At 46.6% G+C, this 23,942-nt stretch overlaps 1 protein-coding gene across 1 annotated transcript in view; it reads right to left on the bottom strand.

Annotated features, from left to right (window-relative positions):
- Window positions 1–23,942, bottom strand: part of KIF6 (kinesin family member 6) — a 1,537,786-nt gene that overhangs the window by 1,148,940 nt on the left and 364,904 nt on the right. The gene's annotated exons all lie outside the window — the stretch shown is intronic.

Here is a 23,942-nt window from a genome sequence, read left to right as displayed (position 1 = left end):
ACAGGTTTTCAGGCAGGGATTCACCTAGAAACTCACAAGAACCAATGTTCACTACAGGGGTCTACAGGAGTGGTATACAGTCAAAATATTGAGTTTTTATTATAGATTTGCATTAATAGTGATTAAAAAATATAGAATGGACACAATATCAACTGGACAGAATATAGACTACAAAAATATCGAATAGGATAACATTAATATAGAATTATATAAATATAGAATGGAAAGAATATAGACTACAAAAATATAGAATGGACAGAATATAGACTACTAAAATATCGAATTTGATGTAAGTAAGTTAATATCAATTTTTAAAGTGTTTTTTATGTTAGTATACGTTTGAAAAGTGTATATTTATTTTATTATTTATATTAATTAATTATTTTATGGTATTTAATTTTTGCGTAATATAATTCTGTAGCAGGTTGTGGGTTTATAGGAGAATAGGGTGGGAAGTAATTTAATTACAATTAATTAAATATGTTAATTTATTTATTGGTATTTATTTTGAATTAATTGTTAATTAATTATTAATTGGTAATTAATTAAAATATAATTGGTAATTATTTTTCATTAATTGATTAATTGATAATTATGGTAATTTTAGTAATTTATTTTCTGTAGCGGGTTGTGGGTATAGGGGAACAGGGTGGGAAGTAATTTAATTATAAATAATTAAATATGTAAATTTATTTATTTATTTATATTTATTTTGAATTAATAATTAATTATTAATTGGTAATTAATTAAAATATAATTGGTAATTAATTAAAATTAATAGATTAATTGATAAATATGTTAATTTTAGTAATTTATTTTAAGTAGCGAGTTGTGGGTTTATAGGGGAATAGGGTGGGAAGTTATTTAATTATAAATAATTAAATATGTTAATTTACTTATTTGTATTTATTGTGAAATAATTGCTAATTAATTATTAATTGGTAATTAATTAAAATATAATGGGTAATTCGTTTTTATTAATTTATTAATTGGTAATTATGTTAATTTTATTAATTTAGTTTCTGTAGTGGGTTGTGGGTTTATAGGGGAATAGGGTGGGGAGTCATTTAATTGTAAGTAATTCTAATTTTAAATTATTGTTTTTATTTTATCAAACTTTTTAATTTTTTAATTGTTAATTAATTTATTGTTAATTGGTAAATAATTTGTATTAGTAGGTAATTATTTTTATTAATTAATTTGTATTTGCATTTTTAATTGATTAATTAATATATTATATAAAAGTGTTAAGTATTTTAATACATTTGTAATTGGTATTATTATTTATTTTATTTTTATTTATATATGAAGTATATACTTTCTCTACTGTTGCACTCACTGGAGTGGGAATAGTAATTTTTATCCCTGCGCTATCCAACGCTTTACCTACTGTTGCACTCTCTGGAGTGAGAATAGTCATTTTTACACCTACGCTATCCAACGCTTTCCCTATTGTTGCACTCTCTGGAGTGGGAATAGTAATTTTTACCCCTATGGTATCCAGAGCTTTCCCTACTGTTGCACTCTCTGGAGTGGGAATAGTAATTTGTACCTCTACACTATCCAACGTTTTCCCTACTGTTGCACTCCCTGGAGTTGGAATAGTAATTTTTACCCCTTAGCTATCCAGCGCTTTCCCTACTGTTGCATTCTCTGGAGTTGGAATAGTAATTTTTACCCCTACGCTATCCAACGCTTTCCCTACTGTTGCACTCTCTGGAGTGGGAATAGTAATTTTTACCTCTATGCTATCCAGCGCTTTCCCTACTGTTGCACTCTCTGGAGATGGAATAGTAATTTTTACCACTACGCTATCCAACGTTGTCCCTACTGTTGCACTCTCTGGAGTTGGAATAGTAATTTTTACCCCTACGCTATCCAACGCTTTCCCTACTGTTGCACTCTCTGGAGTGGGAAAAGTAATTTTTACCTCTACGCTATCCAATGCTTTCCCTACTGTTGCACTCTCTGGAGTGGGAATAGTAATTTTTACCACTACGCTATCCAACGCTTTCCCTACTGTTCCACTCTTTGGAGTGGGAATAGTAATTTTTACCCCTACGCTATCCAGCGCTTACCCTACTTTTGCACTCTCTGGAGTTGGAATAGTATTTTTACCCCTACGCTATCCAACGCTTTCCCTACTGTTGCACTCTCTGGAGTGGGAATAGTAATTTTTACCCCTACGCTATCCAACGCTTTCCCTACTGTTGCACTCACTGGAGTGGTAATAGTAAATTTTACCTTTTCCGCTATCCTATGGTAAAAATATTGTAATTTTTTAATTAATATTACATTTATAAATATATATATGTATTATCAAATCAATTTGTATGTTTTTTTTACTTAAATTAATTATTTATTAATTGTAAGGTTATTTAAGTATTTTAAGTATGTTTAAGTTCATTATATGTATTATTTCATTAATTTTTAATTAATTTAAAGCATTTAAAAAAAATCGATATTTTGACTAACTATATTTTTTTACATCAATATTTTTGATTCGATATTTTTGTACTTACCTGTTTAGAAATAGTAGGCCGATATTTTGGCATTCTATATTTTTACCTCGATATTTTGGTAGGTCGATATTTTGGCATTCTATATTATGTCAGTGATCCTACAGGAATGTTTCCTTCCTGGATCCATAAGATTGTTTCAAAAGAAAGCAGCCCACTTCCATCCCTTCAGAAAAAGATGGCAAGACATCTGTCCTGTCCCTACTAAGCTGTTGAGCTCATATGTTGACAATCTTGGCCGGTACGGAGAGCAGCTGTTGGCCTGTTAGAAGAGTCACAGAACTCGTTCAACGGAGCACATGACCGTAGTTTTAATCTCTCCTTAGTGTCAACGACTCTGAATGATTGAACCCTAGTGGGAGAAGATACCTGGGTTGAGAATCCAAAGTGACACATGTTGGCTGTCACAACACATTCAACCAATCCTCCTGCTCTGTTGGTGGACGTTCAGCAACACAACTTGTTTCATTAGTGGAGTGAGGACTGAGTGGGTGGTGTGCGGCCATCTGGCCCAGTCGTTCGGATGAGGTCATCCATGAACTGAAGAAAATTCAAGAGAACATCTAATAACTTACAGAGAAATATAACTGGCAGTAGAGGCCTTTAATAAACATTCCATAGAGATTTTAATATATTTTATTCAAATGAAGGATTTTATTAAACATATACACATCACTCATAATTGCAGCCCACAGTAAAATCACAAGCAGAAACTATGACTACGCGGTTACACTGAAGGTTCTCTCAATTAGCTTTAAAGAGTCCTCGAGGGAGTAGAACCCTGATCACATTCAGATCATTGTAAACATTTTCCTCTGGCTTATTTTAAGTTCACTTGCCTCGGTGAATTCAGAGAAGCTGACCATTAAACGTTGCAGGCCGTTAGAAGTCCTTGACAACAGGACAGCATCATTTACCCAATGGATGCCTGCTAATCAATGCTATTGTGCTTTTGCTCACACCTTAAAACATGCTAACATTGCCTTGCACCCGATTGGAATATTTAATTTACTTATAAGTCCCACTAAAATGGTATACCATATGCCCAGGACAGGTATATTATATGCTACTTGTGAACCTGCAGCACTCACTGTGCCACACACTTAAGTACCACTGTAGAGCATGTCTCAGGCCTGCCACTGCAGCATGTGGGAAGTTTGAAACTACCTATTCAACTTGGCAAACAAAACCTTACTCTAACCTAAAACTCCATTTTAAATACATATATGTCATCGCTAAGGTAAACCCTTAAGCAGCCATAAGGCAGGGTGCATTGTATTTAAAAGTTTGGACATGTACTTTCAAGTTTTAAATGTAGTGGTAGTGAAAAACTCACAAATTTGTTTTTTACTACTGTGAGGCCTACCTCTACCATAGGATAACAAACGTTTAACTTTTAATAAGTATAACTTTTGTTTGGAAACAAGTAAATATGTCATGTTTGATGTCTAATGACTTGTAATTTAAAATCTTGGTTAACGGTAAAGTCGGATTGTACATCACAATTTTGGAAATGCAATTTTTAGAAAGTTGCCATTTTCTTGTCCTAACCATTTGGTTCCTGCAGCCGGTTTCCTGGGCACACAACTAGATATAATTGGCAGTTGACCTTTGTGCATTCCTATACTACACCAAAGAACTAAATGTCATTAATGTGGGACAAACACAGCATTTGCAGAGAACACTGGATGGGAACTAGAATAGTTTGGGGACGAGAGCCCGCGCAAACCCGTTGGGTGGCATGCATCTGGCCCCTCCTAGTACCTTCCCAAAAGTAAGTACAGATGTTATAGAGCACACGAATACTGAAGTGTCTTGGCGCTAGTGTAACCTCAAAACATCTATAAAGTAGAGCATAGAGCTTATTTTGAAAAGGAGACAAAAACATGTCTTTAAAATTTCCTAAAGAGGGTAATGCTTGTTTGGATCTTAAGGACAGAGACAGAGAGTTCCAAAGTTTGCTTGCTAAAAATGAAAAACTCCTGCCTTCCAAGCTGGAGTTTTTTATTTTTGGAATGGCCACTAGATTGGAAAGGGAAGTCCTCAATTCTCGCCGTGGGGAGTACCACTAAAAGGTATTTTGAAAATAGAGGGGACCAGAGCGGTGCAATGCTTTATGCAGCATGCAGCGATCCTTACATTTTGAATTGAATTGAATTGAAGGGGGATTTATAGAGCGCATGGCTGCCCGAGAGCATCCCAGCGCTAACCCTCTTTTACCCTCTCAGACACAGGTAACCAATGAAATTACTGGATCTTCTTTCCGATGGAATGCCACCACATTCTGAAGTGATTGGAGTTTAGATTGGAGACATGTATGCATTCCTAAATAGAGGGCATTACAATATTCTATCCTAGAAAGGATGACAGCTACCCCAACCATTTTTTGCAGGTCACTGGGAATGAAAGGAAATACCGCTTTTAGCACCTTCATTATACAGAAACAAGAGGATGTTATACAGTTCATCTGTTCCGAGAAGTCTAAATGCTCATCAAATACAATCCCTAGATTTCTCACCTTCTGAACGGGAGAGGGTAGCCGGCCAAAGGCACTAGGCCACCACGAATCACTCCAGAACGCTGTTTTCTTAAAAAAAAATACCTCTGTTTTCTCTGTATTTTAAGCAGTTTACTTGCATCCAGACTGAAATCTGGGCTAGACAGCTGTTAAAAGAACTAAAGGGCTCTATGGTGCCAGTCGATTGGTGTTTTTTTTTTAATTTTAGGGGGGATATTTTCATGACAGTATTGATATGCCATTCAGTTGGTTTGTCAAGAGTGAATACTGTGTGAAGATGGGAAACAAAAACATTTGAGGATGAATGTTCAAACAACCTAGTGGGTGGAAATATTCATTTCATGGAATGTTCCAGTGGTGCCTTTAAAAGAGAAGTGGGGAACAGTTCAACCAACTAGATGAGGTAGACACGTTTCTGTCCATTCAACCCTTTGAGGTGTCATTAGCATCCTTCAGGACTGTGATCATTGACCCCGATTGTTCAAGGTTTTAGAGTTTCTGTGTTTCAACACAGGTCTTGGGTTTGCGGACACTATGGTTAGGAGTATTCGCACTAAACCTAGCTTTTTATATTCTAACGTGACCCAGGCACTTACGTAGATAGAAGATTCGGAGAAACTCACAACCTTAAAGTGACACGTGAGAACAGCCGTACATGTTGCAGTAATGGTTGAATACTTGAGTAGCAATTGTGTTCCACTAGGGTTGATTATTACAAATGAGCCCAGGCTTTTTCATGAAGATGTGCAAGAGATTGGTTCATTCTCATCATTAATAATAACAGAAGAAATATTTTATGATGACCTCGTCACACTAATCCAGACACTGGAAAACAACATGAAAGTGACAGTAAACTTACCTAGCTTCAAGAAATGGTTGGAGGAGGTCAACAAGACGATATCGGAAATAAAATAATTTTTGACGTAATGTAGGATCACAAAGTTGAAGAAGGATGTGAGACGTTTCTCCCATGAGCACGGCTACCCATATACCAAGGACAACTACTACAAAGATACTCAACTAAGAAACATCACAAAGGGTTGGAGAAAAGACCCACAGACCTGGACTTCTGACTCCAAGACCTGGAGTACTAGTAGTGAAGAACCAATGAGGGCACAGACAAACAAAAGCCTTGCCACATGTGAATTACCCCCAAGTTCAAGTTCATGAATTTGTATAGCGCGCTACTCACCCAGAGGGTCTCAAGGCGCTTGGGGGAAGGAGGTGCATTATTTATCGAATAGCCAGGTTTTAAGTTCCTTCCTAAAGGTAATGTGGTTCTGGGTAATGCGGAGTTGAGTGGGGAGAGAATTCCAGGTCTTGGCAGCCAAGTAGGAGAAGGATCTATCTCCCATGGTGGATCTATGGATGCGCGGAACTGCAGCGAGGGCTTGATTGGAGGATCTTAGTTGGCGGGTCGGTGTATAGAAGGACAGTCGTGAGTTGAGGCATTCGGGTCCTAGTTTGTAGAGGGCCTTGTGTGCGTGGCTGAGGAGACGGAACGTTATTCTCTTGTTGACAGGAAGCCAGTGGAGGTCTTTCAGATGACCGGTAATGTGAGCTTGATGCGGGATGTCTAATATGAGTCTGGCTGATGCGTTTTGGATTCGTTGGAGTTTTTTCTGTAGTTTGGAAGTGGTTCCGGCGTAGACGGTGTTTCCATAGTCCAGTCGGCTAGTGACCAGAGCTTGGGTGACAGTTTTTCTTGTTTCGGTGGGGATCCAACGAAAGATTTTTTTGAGCATACGAAGTACGTTAAAGCAAGAGGATGAGACGGCGTTGACTTGTCTGGTCATTGAGAGGGAGGAGTCTAAGATAAAGCCCAGGTTACGTGTGTGGTCTGTGGGTATGGGTGCCGTGCCCAGGGCCGATGGCCACCATGAGTCGTCCCAGGCAGAGGGGGATGATCCTAGGATGAGGACTTCCGTTTTGTCTGAGTTGAGTTTTAGGCGGCTGTTTTTCATCCATTCGGCTACTTCTTTCATGCCTTCATGAAGATTGGTTTTGGCGGTGTTAGGGTCTTTGGTAAGGGAGAGGATCAGCTGGGTGTCGTCAGCGTAAGAGAGGATGTTGAGGTTGTGTTGTCGCGCGATGGATGCGAGGGGGCTCATGTACACGTTGAAGAGGGTGGGACTGAGTGATGATCCTTGTGGTACTCCGTAGATGACTTTTGTGGCCTCAGATTTGAATGGGGGAGTCAGACCCTCTGGGTTCTCCCGGCGAGGAACGAGATGATCCAGTCTAAGGCTTTTCCTTGTATTCCGATGTTACTGAGGCATTGTATGAGGGTGCTATGACAGACCGTGTCGAAGGCGGCGGAGAGGTCGAGTAGGATGAGGGCAACTGTTTCTCCGTTGTCCAGTAGTGTTCGGATGTCGTCTGTCGCTGCAATAAGGGCGGTTTCGGTGCTGTGTTTGGCTCGAAAGCTGGACTGTGAGGGGTCGAGGGAGTTGTTTGATTCCAGGAAGGAGGCGAGCTGTCTATTGACGGCTTTCTCAATGACTTTGGCAGGGAATGGGAGGAGGGAGATGGGGCGGTAGTTCTTGAGTTCAGAGGGGTCCGCTGTGGGTTTCTTCAAGAGGGCGTTGAGTTCGGCGTGTTTCCAGCTTTCTGGGAAGGTAGCGGAGTTGAAGGAGCAGTTGATGACATCACAGAGATGGGGTGCGATGATGGAGTCTGCTTTGTTGAAGATGTGGTGGGGACAGGGGTCTGTTGGCGAGCCTGAGTGGATGGAGTTCATTAGGCGGGTGGTGTCTTCAGTGGTGATCGGGTTCCAGGCGTTAAGGATGTTAGAGGGCGGTTTAGGTTCGGAGGTGGGTGGAGTGGAGTGGACAGTTATTTGGAAATGTTCTCAAAGCTGTTATGTATGTCGGCTATTTTGTTATAGAAGAAAGAGGATAAAGAGTCGCAGAGTTCTTGGAAGGGAGTAATGTCGTTTGAGGCTGTGGTGGGGTTTGTAAATTCTTTGACGATGTTGAATAGTTCCTTGCTGTTTTGGGCGTCGTTGTCGAGTCGATCCTTGAATGCTGACTTCTTGGTGGATCGGATCAGTTGGTGGTGTTTGCGGGTGGCTGTCTTGAAGGTGGTCAAGTTCTCAGCGGTTGGGTTTTTTCTCCAGGTTTTCTCGAGAGAACGGCATAGTTTCTTGGATTTCTTGAGGTCCTCGTTGAACCAGGGGGCTTTTTTGCTGCCCTGTTGGTTTGGTGGTTTTTCAGGGGTGCTAGTTCGTCAGTGCTGAGAGTGATCCATTGTTTGAGTTTGGTGGCCGCTTGGTTTGGGTCCGATGAGAGGGCGGGAGGGTTTTGATTGAGCGATGTGAGGAGTTGGTCGGTGGTGATTTTGTTCCAGTTTCTTCGTGGAATAGGTTGTGGGGGGTTGTGGGTCAAGGTGGTTTTGTAGTTGAAGTGAACACAGCTGTGGTCCGTCCAGTGGAGAGCTGTGGTGTGATCGAAGAGATGTGCTTACTGGAGGTGAAGATTGGGTCGAGCGTATGACCGGCTATATGGGTGGGAGTGTCAACAAGTTGTTTGAGGCCCAGATTGGCCAGGTTTTCCAGAAGGGTGGTGGTGTTGCTGTCGTTTTTCTTCTCCAGGTGGAAGTTGAAGTCTCCCAGTAGCATGTAGTTCTCGGACGCGAGGGCATGTTGGTTGATGAAGTCTGTGATGTCATCGCTGAATTGTTTATGGGTTCCTGGTGGTCTGTAGATGAGGGTGCCTCTAAGTGTGGTCCTGGGGTCGGTGTGGATCTGAAAGTGGAGGTGTTCGGCGGTTGTAAGGTTATTGTCGAATCTGGATGTGATTCTGATGGTGTTTTTATGGACGATGGCGATGCCTCCTCCTGTTTGGTTGGTGTGTCTTTTCGGATGATCTTGAAAGCGTCCGGGATGGCTATGGCGATGTTGGGCGCTGAAGAGGCGTTCATCCAGGTTTCTGTAAGGAAGGCGATGTCCGGTGAAGCAGAGTCGAGTAGGTCCCAGAGTTCTGTGGCGTGTCTGTGGATCGAGCGGGTGTTCAGCAGGATGCACTTCAGGTGGTTAGGGTCAGAGCTGTGTTTGGAGTTAGTGGAATTGGTAGGGGTTTTGATGCAGGCGAACTTGCAGGAGTGGCAGGCGAAAGGGTCGTGGGTGCGTCCTGGGGCAGCCTCGTAGCATTGTGAAGTGCGTCCAGGGTTAAGGACTAGGAGGGTGGCGGTGTTGTACGATATGTGGGATGAGTGCGGTGCGGGGGCCAGGGGGTCTGGCGCTGGGCGCGGTCCAGGCGTGGACGGGCGTAGACGGGCTTACCTTTGGCGCACCTTCGACGCGCATGGGGCGCGACCGCTGCGCGTAAACGCTGCGCGAAAATGCATCTGACATATGCGGATGGTGGAGGGGGAGGGGCGAGGGAGGGTCAGCTGGGAGGCGGGGGCGGGTGGAGATCAGGGCAGGGAGGCTCAGACAACAACAAACCAAACAAAATGGCTGCATGCCAATAATCAATTCGGGCTGGGGCACGATAGGCGAGTGCACGAGGCTGATGGTGGTGGCTTCGGCAATTTAAAGCAGCAGGCAGCAATTTAAAAGCAGCAGGCAGCTGGACTAGCGCACCCTGGCAAAAAGCGCAGCTATCATGTAAATCTTAGCGGGAAGCAGATAAATTATGCAGGCTATCAAGTAGGTTCCGATAATTATGCAGGCAATCGTATTCTATTCAATAAGTTCTGCAGGCTCAGCTACTGTACCCGGGCAGGTGAGGGCGTGGAGCAGCTTGTGGAGCGACCGCTTCTCCTGGGAGCAGGACGGTCACAGCGCGAACTACGGCGGAGCGTAGTGGTCACTATCTGTGGGAGGAAGGGTCAGCTGGGAGGCGGGGGGCGGGGTGGAGATCAGGGCAGGGAGGCTCAGACAACAACAAACCAAACAAAATGGCTGCAAGCCAATAATCAATTCGGGCTGGGGCACGATAGGCGAGTGCACGAGGCTGATGGTGGTGGCTTCGGCAATTTAAAGCAGCAGGCAGCAATTTAAAAGCAGCAGGCAGCTGGACTAGCGCACCCTGGCAAAAAGCGCTGCTATCATGTAAATCTTAGCGGGAAGCAGATAAACTATGCAGGCTATCAAGTAGGTTCCGATAATTATGCAGGCAATCGTATTCTATTCAATAAGTTCTGCAGGCTCAGCTACTGTACCCGGGCAGGTGAGGGCGTGGAGCAGCTTGTGGAGCGACCGCTTCTCCTGGGAGCAGGACGGTCACAGCGCGAACTACGGCAGAGCGTAGTGGTCACTATCTGTGGGAGGGAGGGTAAGCTGGGAGGCGGGGGGCGGGGTGGAGAGGGCAGGGAGGCTCAGACAACAACAAACCAAACAAAATGGCTGCAAGCCAATAATCAATTTGGGCTGGGGACCATACGGACCACTGCAACCATGGTAGGGACCTCAAATGTGGGGATTTAAGATAGGACCAATCCTTTTCCTACTCACTTTTTGGCTCAACATTTTTTTTAAGACGAGGCCGCTCGCGAGTAGGAAGGACAAAAACAGAAAGAGAGCAGGAGCCCACCTCTCTCACCACGATGGACAAGAAGTTAGGTGCAGAACCAACAAGCATCAACCAGGCAGAGCAGAAAATAATAGTGAATCTTAATGGTTATAAATTGCCTAACGAAGATATGAAGATATTAAGCAGGGGTTTGGACTTTGTACCTACACATGTTGGAGACCTCTTTGAGATAAGAAGAGAACTATTTGAAGTTTTCAGAAAAATACGCCTGAAAAGTTTTTTGACAACATTGACTCAATTGACAGTGAGCTGCATACCTGTTTAAAGAAGAAGCCTATATGTATTCCCCCGCCACACAGAAAACCACAAAGTCCACACCTTTGAACAAACAACCTTTAAAGGTCAGGAGGATGAACATGTGTAACTGTCCTCAGTACTACACTTTGGGCCACATGCATCAAGTGATTTAGGAATCGCAAATGGTGCGAATTGCAAAATTCGGCCGTTTGCGATTCCTAAATCACTATTTGGGATGCATTAACAAAAAATACAAGAAATCGCTATTTTTTGCGATTTCTAGAAATGCGATTGCATTTAAGGAATCGCAATATGCGATTCCTTAAATGCAATGCATGACACTTAAAAAAAATTGCGAATTCGCAATTAGGAGGAAAAAATTACCATGAGGTTGGACCACATGGTAATTTGCGAAAAATTAGAAAAATGCAATTTTGTGCATTTTTCAAACTGTCATGTTGTGCACACACATGCCCTTAGGGCATGTGTGTGCACAACATATGTGCATAGATTGATTTCAGGGGTGCAACAGGGTGTCCTTTGGACACCCCTGCACCTTTGAAATCGCAAACTCAATTTGCGATTAGCTAATTGCGAATCGCAAATTGAGATTTTCTTCCCATTCATTCCTATGGGCCTTTAGGCCCATAGGAATCAATGGGAAGGAATTCCTTAATTGCGATTCGCAAATTGTGAATCGCAATTAAGGAAAATTAAGAAATCGCAAATAAAATTGCGATTTCTTAATGCATACCAATTTGCGATTTCTTAATTGTGATTCCTTAATTTTCGCAATTAAGAAATTGCAAATGGGCACTTTGATGCATGTGGTCGTTTATCCAGTCACAAACTGAATATCATTGAACACCTGGCAAATGACCCCAGCGTCACCAACAGTGGAATATAGGCATGAGTGCTTGAGACAGCCGAGCAACACTATTTTTTATCGACCATTACATCAGGACCTTACTAAACGATTGCAACACAAGATCAAATTGATAACTGAAGAAGCTTATGATCAGGATTGGATTACTAAGGATAAAAAGGATTTCCTACATGAACCCCCATCGACCCCGTATTTTATACTTTACCATAGATTCACAAGAACAAGGTTCTGCCACTAGGGAGACATTAAGTGTAGAAGATTGGGTCCTTTTTGAAACCGCTCTCTAAGATTGTGGATTTTTTTCTCCAGTCTCACGTTCACAACATTTCATCACATTTAAAGGAAACTTAAGCAATATTGAATTTGTTGCCAGATTTAAGATTTGACTGAGAGGTGAATAGTTTGATGGGACTGGATGTGGAATCCTCATATATACATACATACCCCAACAGGAAGCTCTTAAAGTAATGGAAGGGCTCCTGCAGGAAGAACAGACTCCAGAGATGGCACCAATGCAGTTTATGGTGTCATGTGCAGAGATGGCTCTGACAGATACTTATTTCCAATTTGAAGATCAGCCGTACCTACACGTCACAGGGACGTCAATGGGCAGAGCATTTGCTACTCATGTGACAAATCTGGACATGGACTTTATCGAAACAACCCATATTTATTCGTCTAGCAATCCGTTCAACGTCTATATCATAACTAGGGGAAACGGTACACGCGATATTCTTGTGTTCTGGCAAGGAAATAAGACCAGTATTACCCAGTTTCTTGAGTGGTTCCCCATTTGAAGTTTACCCGCCAGACCAGTCAAGAAAGTCCACCATTTTGGATCTGTTGATTTAAAGTAAAAAGGCCACTTATCCACAGACAAAAACTCCCTTTTAAGGTTCAAGCGTTTTTGTGCGATAGCATTGCAGGAAAAACTCCCAATGAGGCAATTTTCAGTTCGTCCAGAAATTGTTCCAAATTAACCTCATATTACAAACACTCAAACCTTGACCAATCATGTCTATCCAAAATCCTATCCAGAGCATATCGTTAACAGGGCCATCAAAAGAGCAAAACACATTAATAGAGAGACACTTCTGGAATCCACAACACAATAAACGCAAATAAAATGGTCTGGGTTTCCACGTATTCCAGTTACTCTAATACAAGAGACTGATTAACAAGCATTGGTATTTGCTAAATTCTGGTACGTAACACTTTGAAAAGCCTCTCTTTGCATTTAGATGGTGGAAAAATCTAAGAAACCATTTTGTCCACACCCTTCCTAAAAATATATACAGTATACCACGGTGATGTGCAGTACGCCATTTGACTGACACTACATCAGAGATAGATTGGAGTCTGAATAGTCCATTGGGAACCGTGCAAATTCAGTCACTGCAATAGTGAAGGAGTCATATTGGAGAACACGGAAGAAGCAAATGGTGCAAACGCAGTACAACAAACATGACAAATCATAAAACACACCAAAAAGCGATTTAAGATGGATAGTGTTCGATAAACCAGATTTAAAGGTGAACAAAATAGATCTAATCCGAAGTCTTTATGCTGAGACCGCAAAGATGCATAGATAGGCGCCACTCGGACCGAGATGGCCCTAATGATTATATTCTGTGGATGGCAAAATCCCAGATCAGTTAATAAAAGGCACAGCTCTGCTAAGTACCACGCATCAGGGGTTGGTGTCTGCATCCCCGCACTCTAATGAATTAGTCATGCATACTTTGAAAGCTGCAGCCCGAGCATGGCCCTTCACCTCTTAATGACTGCAATACTGGTCTCGGCGCTCGCCCTGCCTGCCAACTGCAATATGCTGCCGCCCGGCACGGGAGACGTACTGATATGGTGACGCAGTCTTTAGTTTAGGACACATTTTATTTGCAGACAGGCTGCTCCATCATCCGGAGGGTGGGTAAATAAAAAACATAAACGGCAGAGGGCGCCGGGTGCAGCCACAGTGGATCCACCGCCTTCTGCTGTATTCCCAGGCCTACTGATGAGAATTGCTCTAGGCTGGCAGCAGGCACGTCCAGACTGTACTCCCTCTTTTGCTCTGTGGCGCCGCTGTGCTCCCTAGACAAGTGGACACCCTAGAGTACCTGCTCTCTGCTGCGGACAGGCAGGCAGGCAGGTGGGTGACTGGGCAGAATGGGCGCCCGCACTCAGCACCATCGGTGCAGAGACGGGGGCTTTAATGGACCAGCCGCGAGTGCTACGCAGCACCTGCTCAGAGTTCACAGGTGCCCGATGCGGAGAGAAGCCAGAGTGCAAAGAGGCCTCTATGCAGCGCGGATCAGGCCGGCACAGTGTGAGGCCATGCTGATCAGGCCGGCACAGTGTGAGGCCATGCTGATCAGGCCGGCACAGTGTGAGGCCATGCTGATCAGGCCGGCACAGTGTGAGGCCATGCTGATCAGGCCAAGACAGTGTGAGGCCATGCTGATCAGGCCGGCACAGTGTGAGGCCATGCTGATCAGGCCGGCACAGTGTGAGGCCATGCTGATCAGGCCGGCACAGTGTGAGGCCATGCTGATCAGGCCAAGACAGTGTGAGGCCATGCTGATCAGGCCGGCACAGTGTGAGGCCATGCTGATCAGGCCGGCACAGTGTGAGGCCATGCTGATCAGGCCGGCACAGTGTGAGGCCATGCTGATCCGGCCGGCACAGTGTGAGGCCATGCTGATCAAGCCGGCACAGTGTGAGGCCATGCTGATCAGGCCAAGACAGTGTGAGGCCATGCTGATCAGGCCGGCACAGTGTGAGGCCATGCTGATCAGGCCGGCACAGTGTGAGGCCATGCTGATCAGGCCGGCACAGTGTGAGGCCATGCTGATCAGGCCGGCACAGTGTGAGGCCATGCTGATCAGGCCGGCACAGTGTGAGGCCATGCTGATCAGGCCGGCACAGTGTGAGGCCATGCTGATCCGGCCGGCACAGTGTGAGGCCCTGCTGATCAGGCCGGCACAGTGTGAGGCCGTGCTGATCAGGCCAAGACAGTGTGAGGCCATGCTGATCAGGCCAAGACAGTGTGAGGCCATGCTGATCAGGCCGGCACAGTGTGAGGCCATGCTGATCAGGCCGGCACAGTCTGAGGCCATGCTGATCAGGCCGGCACAGTGTGAGGCCATGCTGATCCGGCCGGCACAGTGTGAGGCCATGCTGATCAAGCCGGCACAGTGTGAGGCCATGCTGATCAGGCCAAGACAGTGTGAGGCCATGCTGATCAGGCCGGCACAGTGTGAGGCCATGCTGATCAGGCCGGCACAGTGTGAGGCCATGCTGATCAGGCCGGCACAGTGTGAGGCCATGCTGATCAGGCCGGCACAGTGTGAGGCCATGCTGATCAGGCCGGCACAGTGTGAGGCCATGCTGATCAGGCCGGCACAGTGTGAGGCCATGCTGATCAGGCCGGCACAGTGTGAGGCCATGCTGATCAGGCCGGCACAGTGTGAGGCCATGCTGATCCGGCCGGCACAGTGTGAGGCCCTGCTGATCAGGCCGGCACAGTGTGAGGCCGTGCTGATCAGGCCAAGACAGTGTGAGGCCATGCTGATCAGGCCAAGACAGTGTGAGGCCATGCTGATCAGGCCGGCACAGTGTGAGGCCATGCTGATCAGGCCGGCACAGTCTGAGGCCATGCTGATCAGGCCGGCACAGTCTGAGGCCATGCTGATCAGGCCAACACAGTGTGAGGCCATGCTGATCAGGCCAACACAGTGTGAGGCCATGCTGATCAGGCCGGCACAGTGTGAGGCCATGCTGATCAGGCCGGCACAGTGTGAGGCCATGCTGATCAGGCCAACACAGTGTGAGCCCATGCTGATCAGGCCGGCACAGTGTGAGGCCCTGCTGATCAGGCCGGCACAGTGTGAGGCCATGCTGATCAGGCCAACACAGTGTGAGGCCATGCTGATCAGGCCAACACAGTGTGAGGCCATGCTGATCAGGCCAACACAGTGTGAGGCCATGCTGATCAGGCCAACACAGTGTGAGGCATGCTGATCAGGCCAACACAGTGTGAGGCCATGCTGATCAGGCCAACACAGTGTGAGGCCATGCTGATCAGGCCAACACAGTGTGAGGCCATGCTGATCAGGCCGGCACAGTGTGAGGCCATGCTGATCAGGCCGGCACAGTGTGAGGCCATGCTGATCAGGCCAGCACAGTGTGAGGCCATGCTGATCAGGCCAACACAGTGTGAGGCCATGCTGATCAGGCCAGCACAGTGTGAGGCCATGCTGATCAGGCCAGCACAGTGTGAGGCCCTGCTGATCAGGGGACCTGCACAGAGTCCTGATGCATTGCAGATTTTCTTTTGTGTTGGTTGCTTGCTAGTAGTTCTTGTTTTTGGTCCCAATTTTCTTTCCATAGTACTCCAGCTTTCCAGTCGGCATCCACGTGGTTTGGCCTTCTTTTTGCAAGGTTTCTTCAGTTTTTCTCTTCTAAACCTTTGATCTGCCTTTGTGGGTGATATAAGACTTACTAATCTTTGAGTCTGCAGTTGCCTCCAGAAACTGCAGGCCCTAGCTTTACTCCGGTAAGGTCATCAAGTTGTTGTCCAGAAAAAGTATCCTAGGCAATATGCAACACCAAATGGATTCAGCTGCTGATCAGGTGCAGAAATTTGAATCCAGGATAAATGTAACTTTGCAAGTCCAGAGCCTGCCAACTGAGAATGCTACTCTTAGGCATCCTTGGGTATTCGTCAACAAGGGTCTGTGCCCTGTTCTCACGAGGAGTAGAGTCACTATTGATTTGCGTAACACAGGCCTCTGTCTAGATTGGCACACTGGGTGAAGAATTATGGGTTGGAATGCTACACCGAGTGGTTGACAGTGAGTGTGCCTACTTGCAAGCATTCTTCCATCACCCTTTGTGTGTTTGATCATCCTCTTACGACATCATGAAGTCTCTTTCCAGCGAGCCCCTTCGATTCCTACTCGATGTCGTGAACGACTCCCTCGCACAAGGCAACTTTTCCAACCTATCCAAGAATGGACAGATGTTCTCTACTCAAAAAACTCAGAAGATCTTTACAATGATACAATGACACTTCTCTGCAGACAAGTCACATTGCAGTGGCCATTCAACTGCATGGCAAAATCTACAGTATTCCGTTTATCCATTAATATCCGCAACCTGTCCGGTCGTAGGCGACGCCCTCCTTTTCAACAATGATAGTGATCGTTGCCTCCTGGTCCTCTTGAATCTATCGGCCACTTTAGACACAGTCCATCACCACGCATTACTGAACACCCTCTTATAATGCGTCTGCTTCAGCAACACTCATGAAATGGCCCAGACCCTCCCTTTCCAGCACGCATTGCACGAGCTAATAGAGAGAAACACGTCCAGATTCCAGCGAATTTCATAACCTGCGGCGAATTAATCACAAAGTTGTTGCACTGGCATCAACTGATCAGAACGCTAACATTGGCCTCGCTTAATCCCATAGCCGTATTCCCATCTGTAAATAATAGAACGGTGGCAAATTCCACACATCCTGTGGTGAGTCTTTTAAAAAGTGTTCTTGATTCTGTGCTTTAGTCTTTCAATGACATCCTGCCCAGAGTCATCCTCAGGCTGGCTTAGGCGGCTGTAGTGCTCGGCCTATGGCGCACCCTTGACAAGTGTTATGGTTTCATATTGATTGACTCATGCAGATTGAATCAGGAGGACATCTGATATTGCCCATCACATTACTGGCCACGGCTTCCTTCGGGGTGACAGATGTTGGAGCATGGGCATGGCAATGATAAGTCAATAGTAATTATTATTATTATTATTATTATTGGGTTTTGTAAAGCGCGTAGTCACCCGTAAGTATCCCAGCGCTAAGATCCTAACAAGCTAGAAGTAACAGGGGAAGTGAGGAGGAAAAGAGACTCAGGGGAACAGGTGGGTTTTCAGCCGCTTCCTGAATCGGAATTGTCAGCAAAGTTTTCTTTTAAAAGTGTCCTTGACTTTATTCTTCTCCAAATCTTCTCATCACATACAACAGACCTCCAAAGAGCAGCCAACACGAGTTTCGTCTAAAAGAGTCCAACGTTAGCTGTTGGGACTCTTTTGTATGCTTTGGTACCATTTTCTCCTCATCAAAAGCTACCAGTCGAGGCCCCGTACGGAAGGGACCACAAGCAACCCAGAACCGTTTCAGGCTTGTTCGGCCTCGTCAGTAAGGGATCGCTTCAATCTTGTGGTATAGCCAGCGTGTAGTTCAACAGCCCAACTGGCCAAGGACATGCCCAGTCGTGGGTCCCTTGCTGGTTGCTTCATGGTCCTCTACACCCTTGGTGCAGCGTTCCATCCCATATTTTGTGTAGGCTGCACCCTTGCAAGAGACAACTGACCCTATGCATCCAGTCTTTCATCGGTCCAGAGACAGACATCCGCCCCACCCCTTTGGGTTTTACCCAGCCTTAACGTGAAAGAAATCACTCAAGGTCTCATGCCTGAAGCCCTAAGATCAGCAATCTTGGAGGTCCAAATCTGGGGACTCCTTACCACCTAAAGCAAAACAAAATCACAAATATGCGAGGGTAAAATGTACAGTGCTGCTATTGTGAATATACCATGTGAGCGGTATGGCTTCACATATTCTGCATTCCGCTAGGCTCTTAAAAAAAGGCCACCATATTCAGAAGTCCGACCCCACTCTGCCCCAGTAGCTTACAATACAAACCTCTACTCATTCCCATTACAACTTTTGGATTGTCATACTTAAAATACAACAATTCTGCACAGAATATGGAGTATACATGGCTGGCAAGATGAGGGACCGGTGGTACCTGGGATCAGCTGCCGCCACTACCAGGAAGCGCCTTTCAGATGATGAATGTTTCCTTCCAGTGCTCAATGAAATCCTCTTGCTAACTCACACATGGTCAGCACATGTATCAGCTCAGGTGTGTCCAAGGCCAGTTAACACCAAGTGTATACTCTCTCCTCACTAGGAGCAGAGCAGGCCTTGGTCAGGTCATTTGTACTGGCTACCTCTCAAAGAGCATCTGGTGACTCAATGCCATGTGATACCAGAAGCCCCACATGTAATTGTAATTATATAGCGCTTACTAACCCTGACGAGGCGCAAGTGCTTTTTAGAGAGTAGCACGCTACTCTGGGACCTACAAAGGATTAGTGGAGAATAAGTGTAGGGAAATATGAATTCCTTTGATGGGTGGACATGTGAGTCCGTGAGCTGGGTTCAAAAGGAGAATGGAGGAATAGAAGATGAAAGAGTCTAGAAAGTGTTTATTGGGAGATGATAGTACCAGGGAGGTCCCAGTATAAAATGAGGTCTCAGAGGGATACATGAGGGAAGAATATAGAAAGGGTTCATTGGGAGGTATCAATAGTAAAATGAGGTTCGGGGTGATGCAGGGTGGAGTAGAGGAGGCAAAAGTCTAGAAAGAGTTATTTTGGAGATCATAGTAGTAGAATGACGTTTGGGATGAGTCAGAGAGTGGAGGTAGAGCATATATTGGGAGAGGTATAGGGTGAAACATAGGGTAATCCATTTTAGAGACGCAAATGTGTGTGTGTGTGTGTGTGTGTGTGTGTGTTTTTTTAACAGTAGGAGTAAAGTAATATATAGATACATGTGCTGTTTTAAGCTGTATTTGCATTACGAACAACCTGGAAATTGGAGAATCGGCCTTGGATCCACAGGTGAGTAGGAACGTCACAAGCTCTGCTACCGATACAGTGCACAGAGGTCGGTGAAGAGGGCAGGTCTCTGCCTTTAAATCAGTCTGTCTTCTTTCATTTCAAAGGATCACAAGAGAAACACATTCAGTAGGGTGACCAGACGTCCCAGATTTCCATGGACAGTCCCTGTTTCAAGGGGACTGTCCTAGTGTCCTGACACACTAATTAAGTTTAAGTAAATGTCCCGGTTTTTGGGACAAAGTTTAGGCCATTCTGTAAAGCAGATATTCCTTCATTCACTGGCGCCTCTAAAGACTGAAACGTTGTAAAGAAATGTATCTGTCAGGCAGCACAGGAGGGGGAGGGCTGCCTGCTCTCAGCAGAGACTAGAGAACGCCTGCCATAGATATATATATATATATATATATATATATATATATATATATACACATACACACACTTACAAGCTTAGCACGAACGCATGGCTGCATTCAGGAGTCTATGTAGGAGTTGTCTGGAGATTCAGGAGTAGCGAGTGTTGCTGTAGTCCAGCTTGCTAGTGCAAGTGCTTGCGAGACGGCCCATCTGGTGTTCTGAGGCAACCATTCTAAGATGTTTTGCAGCATGCGCAGGATGTGGAAGCAAGAAGTGCACACTGCGTTGACTTGAGCCGTCATGTTGAGTTTCTCATCTGGGATGATCCCAAGATTTCTTGTGTGGTTTGTGGTGCTGGTCCTAACTTCGAAGGCCGCCAGGTGGAGTGTACAGTGACCGAAGGAGTACCCGAGGAAACTGGCAGATCTCTGCTCTTGCCTCTCTGGACAGCCACTGCTCGGTGTGCGGTGGTCGAAGGAGTGCCCGATGAAACTGGCAGATCTCTGCCCTTGCCTCTCTGGACAGGCACTGCTCGGTGCGCGGTGGTCAAAGGAGTGCCCGATGAAGCTGGCAGATCTCTGCCCTTGCCTCTCAGGACAGGCTCTGCTCGGTGTACGGTGGTCTAAGGAATGCCCAATGAAGCTGACAGATCTCTACTCTTGCCTCTCAGGACAGGCTCTGCAGATGTACAGTGGTCAAAGGAGTGCCCGATGAAGCTGGCAGATCTCTGCCCTTGCCTCTCAGGACAGGCTCTGCTGGGTGTACAGTGGTCAAAGGAGTGCCCGATGAAGCTGGCAGATCTCTGCCCTTGCCTCTCAGGACAGGCACTGCTCGGTGTGCGGTGGTCGAAGGAGTGCCCAATGAAGCTGACAGATCTCTACTCTTGCCTCTCAGGACAGGCTCTGCAGGTGTACAGTGGTCAAAGGAGTGCCCGATGAAGCTGGCAGATCTCTGCCCTTGCCTCTCAGGACAGGCTCTGCTCGGTGTACAGTGGTCTAAGAAATGCCCAATGAAGCTGGCAGATCTCTACCCTTGCCTCTCAGGACAGGCTCTGCAGGTGTACATTGGTCAAAGGAGTGCCAAATGAAGCTGGCGGATCTCTGCCCTTGCCTCTCAGGACAGGCTCTGCTCGGTGTACGGTGGTCTAAGGAATGCCCAATGAAGCTGACAGATCTCTACTCTTGCCTCTCAGGACAGGCTCTGCAGGTGTACAGTGGTCAAAGGAGTGCCCGATGAAGCTGGCAGATCTCTGCCCTTGCCTCTCAGGACAGGCACTGCTCGGTGTGCGGTGGTCGAAGGAGTGCCCGATGAAGCTGGCAGATCTCTGCCCTTGCCTCTCAGGACAGGCACTGCTCGGTGTGCGGTGGTCGAAGGAGTGCCCGATGAAGCTGGCGGATCTCTGCCCTTGCCTCTCTGGACAGGCTCTGCAGGTGTACAGTGGTCAAAGGAGTGCCCGATGAAGCTGGCAGATCTCTGCCCTTGCCTCTTAGGACAGGCTCTGCTCGGTGTACGGTGGTCTAAGGAATGCCCGATGAAGCTGGCAGATCTCTGCCCTTGCCTCTCTGGACAGCCACTGCTCGGTGTGCGGTGGTCGAAGGAGTGCCCGATGAAGCTGGCAGATCTCTGCCCTTGCCTCTCAGGACAGGCTCTGCTCGGTGTACAGTGGTCAAAGGAGTGCCCAATGAAGCTGGCGGATCTCTGCCCTTGCCTCTCAGGACAGGCTCTGCTCGGTGTACGGTGGTCTAAGGAATGCCCAATGAAGCTGACAGATCTCTACTCTTGCCTCTCAGGACAGGCTCTGCAGGTGTACAGTGGTCAAAGGAGTGCCCGATGAAGCTGGCAGATCTCTGCCCTTGCCTCTCAGGACAGGCTCTGCTGGGTGTACAGTGGTCAAAGGAGTGCCCGATGAAGCTGGCAGATCTCTGCCCTTGCCTCTCAGGACAGGCACTGCTCAGTGTACGGTGGTCTAAGGAATGCCCGATGAAGCTGGCGGATCTCTGCCCTTGCCTCTCTGGACAGGCTCTGCAGGGTGTACAGTGGTCAAAGGAGTGCCCGATGAAGCTGGCAGATCTCTGCCCTTGCCTCTCAGGACAGGCTCTGCTCGGTGTGCGGTGGTCTAAGGAATGCCCAATGAAGCTGGCAGATCTCTACCCTTGCCTCTCAGGACAGGCTCTGCAGGTGTATACTGGTCAAAGGAGTGCCCGATGAAGCTGGCAGATCTCTGCCCTTGCCTCTCAGGACAGGCTCTGCTCGGTGTACGGTGGTCTAAGGAGTGCCCGATGAAGCTGGCAGATCTCTGCCCTTGCCTCTCAGGACAGGCTCTGCAGGTGTACAGTGGTCAAAGGAGTGCCCGATGAAGTTGGCAGATCTCTACCCTTGCCTCTCAGGACAGGCTCTGCAGGTGTACAGTGGTCTAAGGAGTGCCCGATGAAGCTGGCGGATCTCTGCCCTTGCCTCTCTGGACAGGCTCTGCTGGGTGTACAGTGGTCAAAGGAGTGCCCGATGAAGCTGGCAGATCTCTGCCCTTGCCTCTCAGGACAGGCTCTGCTCGGTGTGCGGTGGTCTAAGGAATGCCCAATGAAGCTGGCAGATCTGTACCCTTGCCTCTCAGGACAGGCTCTGCAGATGTACAGGGGTCGAAGGAGTACCCGATGAAGCAGGCGGATCTTGGACCTTGCCTCTCAGGACAGGCTCTGCTGGTGGTACGGTGGTCGAAGGAGTGCCCGATGAAGCTGGCAGATCTCTGCCCTTGCCTCGTAGGACAGCCACTGCTCGGTGTACGGTGGTCGAATGAGTGCCTCTCAGGACAGGCTCTGCTGGGTGTACGGTGGTCGAAGGAGTGCCCGATGAAGCTGGCAGATCCCTTCCCTTGCCTCTCAGGACAAGCTCTGTTGGTGTTAAGGTGCCTAACATACATCTGACCAACATGGGTCGAGAGAAGTGCCATAGGGAGGCTTTTTGCAAATATTCTGCAAGAGGCAGTAACAATAGGTTGTAGGGGATGACTTTAATATAGTCAGGGACATGAGCAAGCTCAGTCATAGATCTTCCCAGAGGATAGGACAGGTTGCGTCATTCAGCGACAACTGTCATAGCCAGCTTCTGGTTCCCAGACACATGACAGCAATATCACACAACATGTACAGGGCTAGGCATGAGATGAGAGAAAGACTAAAGTTGCAGCTGCAGAAACTGGAAGAAATGTATTCCAACTGGTGTAAATGAAGAGCGGTTAGACCACAGGTCAAAGCATTAGACCCAGACAAAGGAGAATACGCTATGCTCAAGACAATGGTACTACAGTGCAGCTCACAGCTGTAAATTACTGGACGGTAAATTAAGAGCTTAGTGAGCTGAAGAGGGTCCCTCGGCCCATGCCAGAACTTCTACGGAAGGCTAGCAAGTACAAAATCTAAGACCTGAAATACTGGAGCAATTAGATCAAGTCACACATATCAAAGGAACCACTGGCAAAACCATATATAAAACAGGTACATCACCAGGACCGAGGGTCTATGAAACCCTCTGAGGGGTCTTCGATCCGGTGCCAACTGGTCTCGTTAACTCCTTTGCTGGTATTGGTGCGGCGGCTCCTTCTATAGCTGGAGCGATGATCACAATCAAGCCAGGCACGTAACGCAATCAATGCTGCTCTTACGGACCAATCTCCCTACTACAGGTGAAGCCTTGTGTGGGGTTCTAGTCCTGGTGCTAACTAGTCTCTTTAACTCCTTTGCTGGTATTGGTGCGGTGGCTCCTTCTATAGCTGAAGCTATGATCAAAATCAAGCCAGGCACGTAACGCAATCAGTGCAGCTCTTACGGACCAGTCTCCCTACTACATGTGAACACATAGCTTTTGAAAGGAGTGCTGCCATCCAGGATGGGGCCCGGCCTCACTGACCCCCAGCAGTCCAGATTCATTAGGGAGCCAACTGTGGGGACAACACTAAACTGGTCCCACACCTAATACAATATATTCCCCCAATGCAAAAGATATCACCCATCGCTCATCTCGCTTGATGCGGAGAAAGTGACTGGTGATTCTCGAGAGAGACCCTAGTAACCTTTGGTTGCGAGTCTACGTTAAAAAAAGAGTGACTTTGGGGTATCAAAAGCGTAGAAGGTACCATGCGTTGAGAGGAGGTTCTTGGGGCTGTTTTCATCTCCCAACAGAAGGCTGCATTGGGAGGGTAAGTCAGTAGC

The sequence above is a fragment of the Lissotriton vulgaris genome, chromosome 6 (genome assembly GCF_964263255.1).
Source record: "Lissotriton vulgaris chromosome 6, aLisVul1.2, whole genome shotgun sequence".
In the NCBI taxonomy this organism is placed as follows: Eukaryota; Metazoa; Chordata; class Amphibia; order Caudata; family Salamandridae; genus Lissotriton; species Lissotriton vulgaris.
Note: the sequence above shows the minus strand (reverse complement) of the source record. Positions and strands in the feature narration are given on the sequence as shown.